This window comes from Ctenocephalides felis, unplaced genomic scaffold (genome assembly GCF_003426905.1).
Source record: "Ctenocephalides felis isolate EL2017-DRISC unplaced genomic scaffold, ASM342690v1 CF-g0.4_SCAFFOLD_03571, whole genome shotgun sequence".
Lineage (NCBI taxonomy): Eukaryota > Metazoa > Arthropoda > Insecta > Siphonaptera > Pulicidae > Ctenocephalides > Ctenocephalides felis.
The window spans coordinates 54,356,626-54,364,520 of NW_020539725.1; the positions used below are offsets into that span (position 1 = coordinate 54,356,626).

The window sequence follows — 7,895 nt, forward strand, 5'->3', positions numbered from 1 at the left end:
ATGTTTTTTTCTAATTTTCAAATAATTTCTTTTTCATATCGAAAATAATTCGAATGTTCAAAATTTTAATTAGGTACGGGAAGTCCCCGCAATTTGTCTCAAGGCACAATGTCATACACCACTAGTGTACATTATTTTTCAAGATTGTAGAACAGCACCATAAATTATAAAAACTTGAACAATATGACAAAAGTAAACAAATTTCACAATAACTTTATTGCTTTACAATTTATTGATTGTCAATTCCAATATATGCCTTAAAATGGCATCTAGACTTTATTAAACTTGACATAAACTTTCTCTGCACAAATTCATTTGAATAAAAATTTGGCAAAAAGTGATAAAAACTATTTGAAAAGGATATGTGGCGCAAATTTCTCAAGTTTACTAAGCAATACCGAATTTTCAATGTTACTAATTTTATATATGGAAGTATGAAATGATATTTTATTGTGAAATTCAAGCGACTTTAAATCTATAAAAATGTAATTAAAATTAATGATAATGATAATATGATATTAATTTTGTAAAAATTGTTATATCTATTTAAAGCTCAGTGAAAGTAATTGTTAGTAAAAAGCAGGAACTGTTATGCGATTAAAGTGTTTTAATAAAAATGTGTAGTAAATTTGCATATATTTAGGACCATTGCAAAATCACTCTTAAAATGGAAAGTTTGTTCTAGAATATAAATTTTTGTAAAATTATTCATATACATTATTATCAAAGAAATATGTCGTGCATTCTTCTCACGATTATGTGGAAAGGTTTGCTATTACCATAAATATTTTAACCTAATATAAGTACATAATAATATATGAATATAAGCTGACAAAATGATGTAGACACATTTGAAATTTTTGGATATGTAATAATGTAATCAAATTGTTAACAAAAAGCTTTTGCTACATAATTGCATTTGACATCTTTACCGATTTGACATCTTTACTTTTACGTAAAATTAAAAATTAAGTTAGATGTAAGTAGTATTTTTTTTAAAGTGATTCTTAAAATCTAGCAATAACCGAGACCAAGTACTGTTTACAACAATTGCAATTTCTTTAAATTTTTTTCTATATAAATGACTTAAAAATTACTACTACGAAGAAGTACTTTTGCTGATTTTTAATAGAATTTAATCAGCATGAGGCCAAAATAATCTTTTAATTTTTCCACATAAATTAGTGATTTCTGAGAAACAGTGGACGAATATATAATAATTTCTCTCTATGAAATAGCTCGACAAATTATAAATAAAAGTTGTGAAAATTGAATATGTATAAAATAAAATTTTTTCCCAATAAGATTACTGATACTCAGTAATTTAATTCTTGATGATGATGATGATTTAATTCCAGTTTCAATATATATATACAAAAAATCAGACCTAAATGAATAGATTACCAGGAGCAACATCTACAGTGGTTAGGACTAGTCTTCTACTTTTCGATACAAATAAATTTATATGAATGTGCAACTTCATACTCCTCAAAACCATGAATTGACTTGTAAGTCCTTTACCTAGAATTATTTCTACACCTAGTAGGTCTCGTTAAATACTTATTAGACATGCAATGCATTTTGTAATAGCCCATGAATTGCACAATATTAACAATAACTAAATCGTGCACCACATTGCATATGAAATTACTCTTCTGAGTACTAATTTTACATTTCGCAGTGACAATTTATTCAACTCATCGTTTGTTCGCAAATATTCTCATCACGTTTCTGGTTTCAGTTGACGCGATTATGGTGGCAGAGGATGGAGGTCACACATGGATTATTCGGAACGCAAATAAATATAAATGAAACTAGTTGGTATTGGTATTTTGCCTAAAGACAAGTTACATGAACTTCCCGATATGTGTAATGAATCGACATTATCAATAAAAAATAAAATAATTTATGAGTGATTAAAAGTATTCCGAGTGGATTTATTGCACATAATTGAAAACGAACGAACACGTTAATTTGGAGTATTTTCTAAAAGCAACATTTCAAAAATCAATAATTTTTATAACTTAACCAGTTTCCGTAGGACTTTAATGGTTTAGTATGTTCATTAAGACCAAGTACTCTATCGTTATACCAAGTAAATAGTCCAGTTTTAATTTTAACAAACGTCAAAAACACTACTCATTTTCTCAAACTTTGATAAATTTTTAAAATTAAACTACTTGTCATAAGACCGTAATATTTCAGTAAGTTCTATAAGACCATGATATATTTCGCCAAAAAAAGTTCCATAAAAATCGGCTGAATTTTTTTTCAACAGTTAATTACAAGGAAACGGCTCGGTAGATTTTCGCCTAAAACTAGTCAGTATCATTCCCAACTGATATCTTTCGAACAGTTTTTGATTTTTTAAAATCGACTGGGTAGTATGAGCTTAAATGTGGACAAAAATTTAACACTTTTTTTCGAATTACAAAGAAATGGCTCGGCAGATCGTCTCACAAAACTGACAAATGATAGTCCTCATTGAGATACATCAAATGGCTTGTAAATTTCTAAAATCAGTTCAGGCGTTTTTGAGAAAACGTCGATGAAAAGTCTGATTTTGATAAATGCACAAAATAAAGATTCTAATTTTTCCTAACTTTGAAGAATGCTTAAAATTAAACGACTTGTCGCAGGGCCGTAATATTTTAGTATGATCGATAAGACTATGGTATCTACCATCAGAAAAAAAATCATGAAAATCAACGATTTTTTTGAACACTTTATTACAAGTAAACAGCCTGGCCGATCTCTACCAAAAACTAGTGGGGTGGGTGGCATCGTGCCTTAAGGCAAATTGCTGGAACTTCCCGTACCGTAACGAAATGTTCGAGGATTACTGAATATTTTCAAATTATTATAAATATTGTAACATTGTCTAATATTTATAAGAATTATATAAACTGAATTGCAGAGTTGAAATTATTTGTAAAGTATATTAGAACTATAGTCAGAATTAAAAATAAAATCTGAAATATTTTCGATATACAAAAAACTAAAAAAAAAAAAAAATCCAAAATCAATTATTTTGTTAAAACAAGCAGAAAGTTCTTTGAATCATTTAGATCGGACGCTTAGTTCTCTCAAAAACTGTCATTTTTTACATATTTAGCTCCGTATCTTCAAAATGGCTGGGCCTGCCTTTGCCAAAAACTACTAAACACTTCTCCCAATCATTACTAATTAAATGTTTTTTAGATCATTCAAATCGGATACTCCGTTCTCTCAAAAATTCGATTCCTATTTTCTGCACTCTTTGCTCCGTATCTCCGAAACGGCTGGACCTGCCTTTGCAAAAAACTAATCAGCTCTTTTCCCTATCAATAAGAATCGAATATTTTTTGAACCATTCAAATCGGTTGATCCGTGCGCCCTAAAACGTGACTGGAAATTTGTATCCATACATACATACACATACACACACACACATCCATTTTTTTTGAGGTATGCCAAAACGTTCAAAAACCTTCAAAACGTCGAGAAATGTAAAAATTTTCAATACCGATTTTCGGCCCATTACAATAACTTACCCTACGGGAAATTAATAATAATCTTTGGTTTCATTCAATTCAGAATGGCTTGAAACGTTAAGATAACATAAAATTAGCGAATCGGTATTTTTGATGAAAACATAAACTTCTCCTTCGGGAAGTTAATAAAATAAAATGAATAAATCAACATATAGATTTAGGAAGCAATCAATTATCTATTAATTCTTTTAAAAATATTGATTTAATTCCTGTTAATTTTCAGTTATTATTTGGAATGCATCTTTGTGATTTTATCTCACAGAGAGGACAAAGACATATGCTATTGATCACATCCTTATTAAGGCTTTAATTAATTTTTATAATTAAACCACTTTTTAGTTTGATTATAAAGAGATAATCAAACTGTTTAGTTTGATTATCACTATCACCATGCAAAGTTTCACTATCATCATCAAAGTCCTAGAAGAGTTCTCCTTGTCAGCAATGTATAATACAACGTTCAATTATTTTTAATTTTAATACAACATTAATTATTTTTTATAATTGAACCACTTCTCATATGCCTATAATATTTTGATCTGTTCAGTTTGACTATTAATTTTATTACTATGTAAAGTTTTATCAAAATCCTAGAAGAGTAAACCTAATGTTCTACTTATCAGTAATATATAACATTACGTTATGTCACAAAAAGATAATATTATTGTCATTAATATAAAAAAATAAAATTTATTTAAGTTCCAATGTTCTTCAAATTTGTAAAAATATATTTTAATATAAAATTGACAACTTTTAGTCACATTATTACCATGACTAATATAGGCTTTCAAAATGAGCTTTAAACTTTGTCATGGAACTTAAAACCGCAACAAAATGACTCACTGGTAGTCGTTGGAAATATTATTTCGTAGAATGTTTATTTTTTTGCATCGACCATTGTTTGACATGCTCTCTAATTTGCAAAAGTGCATAAAATATTCAATGCGTCTTGAATACTGTAAATAAATCTTGAATTCGTTCATTGACACTATGAGCAATAACAAGGAATGGATTATTATTGGCAGACAAACGCATTAAAAAGATTCTTAAGAAGAATCGAGAACTATGGTAATTTTTTATAGAGTTACCACAATTGCTCACCGAAATCCAAAAAGATCCTGTGATTACTAATCGCAAAATCAAGGTAAAATCTATATTTTTTTATTATATGAAACATGTGAAGTCAATACCAGGCACGCTGTTTATGTGTCCATGTCCATTACAAAATTCCAATGTCAATTTTTGTTTCAGGGAAACAAAAGAAGTAAAACTAAAAATATTTACATCGCGTATATAATTATAAAAAGTTATTTCTCAATATAATTGCAAAAATGGCAAGCTATTATAAACCAATTGACGCAAAACGTGAGGAATTTCGTAAATATTTGGAACGCGCTGGTGTCATGGACGCAGTCACCAAGGCGCTGGTCAGTTTGTACGAGGAAGACGAAAAACCAGGTAACTTTGGATAGAAACGGTTGAACTCAATTGAGAAAAAAAGAAGTTTATGACATAATAAACGTATTTTTATTATACAGTATAGCAATTTGTTAACAAGTGTGTATAATATAATATAAGCACTTTATAGATGATTAATGCTGTCTTGATATGAGAGACTATTGACCTTCCGCATGTATCTATGTGATATTTTTGGATATCGTGAGCACAAGTTTTGGAAAAAATTCAAACATTGTATTTTTGACACTTTTAAGATAGTATTAATTTGTTATAAGAACAATATCACATTTATCTTACTTTTATAAGCTGCAATTTGATCAAATTCTGCCAAGCTTCCAAAACCAATTTACTCTCACAAAATATTTAGGAGTAGCCTGTTCAAAATGATTGAAAATGAAAGGTTTATAAAAATTCATTTTTAAATTAGATTTTTAAAACATATCAACAGATTACAGTTTAAAATTATAGTGACGAGATAATCTAAAACCTATTTTTCACAATGATACCATATAAATTTTGGCGGTACATACCATTCTCACACATTACTTTGAATTCAATTAACAAGTTTATACCTTTTTTGCTGATTGCCAGTATATTTTGGAGACCGTTGGCATTGATTTTTCACAGTTTATGCATTTGAACACTTTTCAAATAATAACTGTAAAAACCTCAGTTTTTTGTGACTGACTGATCTCATAGTTTATTACAATTTTATTATTTTTATTTTTTTAGTAGATCTATATGTACTATTATCATTACAAAAAATTCGCACACTGGTGCAAATTGAAATTAGGAACATGGTACATTATTCTCACACAAAAATTTAAATCCAATTCACATGTCAATAAAATTTTACAACTTTATTGGAATACTCTTTGGTCGATAAACTTTTTAGGTTCAAACACACAAATGAAACAAAGTTGAAAGAACTAAAGAGAATAATTTTATTGTGTCTGTGATCTTTTAATATTTAAATCGTTGTGAAATTACAAATTTAGAAATGCCAAGAAAATGGTAATGAAATTGGGAACACACTAACCCTTTTTCAGTGCTTGGTCTTGAATAGATACTGAAATTACTATCTTTTCATTAATTTGTTAAAAATAACCTAATGTAATAAAACTATTTGAAATCGATATTTTATTATTATCGATAATTATTTTACAAATAGTCTAACTATATTATGAGAAGTCTATATTAGTACTGTATTTAAATCGTTATGGAATTACAAATTTAAAAAGGTCAAGAAAATTGTAATAAAATTGGTAACTAATATAATAAACTTTTCCAGTTCCTGGTATTGAATTGTTACTGAAATCATTGTTTCCATTGATATGCTAAAAATAGCCCAATAAAACTATTTAAAGTCCATGACTCTGAGAATGATGTTTTACAAATAGTCTAACTATAAAATGACTAGTCTATATTATTATTTATGAAAATTAAATTTCCACATTTTATTACAGATGATCCTTTAGATTACGTCATCAAGCAAATCGGTGGAGCAACTAAGGAAGACATAGAAAATGCTAAGGCAGAGTTAACTGGTCACTTAGAAGACATCAAGGATTTGGAGGATGAAATCGCTAATTTGAAAGCAGCTCATGGTATGGGAGGAGAGGAACAGGAAGATGAAGACGCATGATCAAAAATTATCTTAATATTACCAATTCATATTAAAAGATTAAAATAAAATCCTCTTAAATTTAAAGATGCCTTATCTATTTCTTATGTACCACAAATTGACAATGTTTAATTGGTAGCGATGTATGGAACAAATCGACCGCTCTTTATTATTACTAGTCATATTACATATTTATATTTGAGAACTTATTTATTTTGAGTAATTATTTTTTATTCGGCGTATTGCCTAAAATAACATCATATAATATGGCACCATGGGTGGCCTCACATTCCAATAATACCTGGGTTGCGCTTCTCATATGTTATAATAACAATTTAATGATTATGTCTAAATATATCGCTTTACATATGAAATTCAAGATAATAATAAAATGCATTAATATACATAATATAAGAACCTATCATATTTCATTTCCTTGAGCTAAAATTTCATGAAGTTATTCAAGAGTCTTATGGGTACAATTGGAGTGCACAGGTAAGAAAATTAGAATAAATTGAAGTCGATTAGTTGCTTATTGACCAGTTTGAGTACGTTTAATTAGGAATCCGTTCTTTTTTGTAGCAATTAACCTGTAGTAGCCACTTTCGTTATTTTTTATTTGAAATGGATATCTATTCAATGTCCTACATCATATTGGTCTGTCCGTACTTCTTTATTTTACGTACAATTTTTATATTAGTAAATACTATTGAATTTTACTTTATACTTTTGATTGTTTTCATCTTGATTTTGAATTTTACGTTTACAATTTATCAAATGACTAAATGTTGATGAAAAAATACTGCAGAAACCCTATTGCATGGAAGTGAAGTGTTACCTATTGATTAAATTTTTGACCATTTTTGGTGTCAATATCTATTATCGAAACAATATGTGCGTGTATTTGGTATATTTATTATAACAACAAGTATATTAGTGTATCATATTTAAATTCTCAATGAGATCTTATACAAAGAACCAGATTTAGATTTTGGTACCACTTTCATGCCTATTGAGCACGATGCCATTACAGGTATGCTTGATGCAAATTTTCTAAGATAATGTTATATTGGCAGATTGTAAAATTAAAAAACATACACTATTTTATATTGATATAAGAAAAGCTTGTTCAAAATTAGATCTACTACTTTTAGTCCTTACCATCATACCCAGATGTCCAACCACTGGATTGGTACTCGATTTAGACATGCCAATTCACCAAAATAAAATAGGCACTAATTTAAAAGAATAAAACTTTGACCTGACATCTATTTTAATAA

At 28.3% G+C, this 7,895-nt stretch overlaps 1 pseudogene; it reads left to right on the forward strand.

The window, feature by feature from the left end:
* Window positions 1–4,864: 4,864 nt before the first annotated feature.
* Window positions 4,865–6,636, forward strand: LOC113386284 (annotated as a pseudogene).
* Window positions 6,637–7,895: the final 1,259 nt, after the last annotated feature.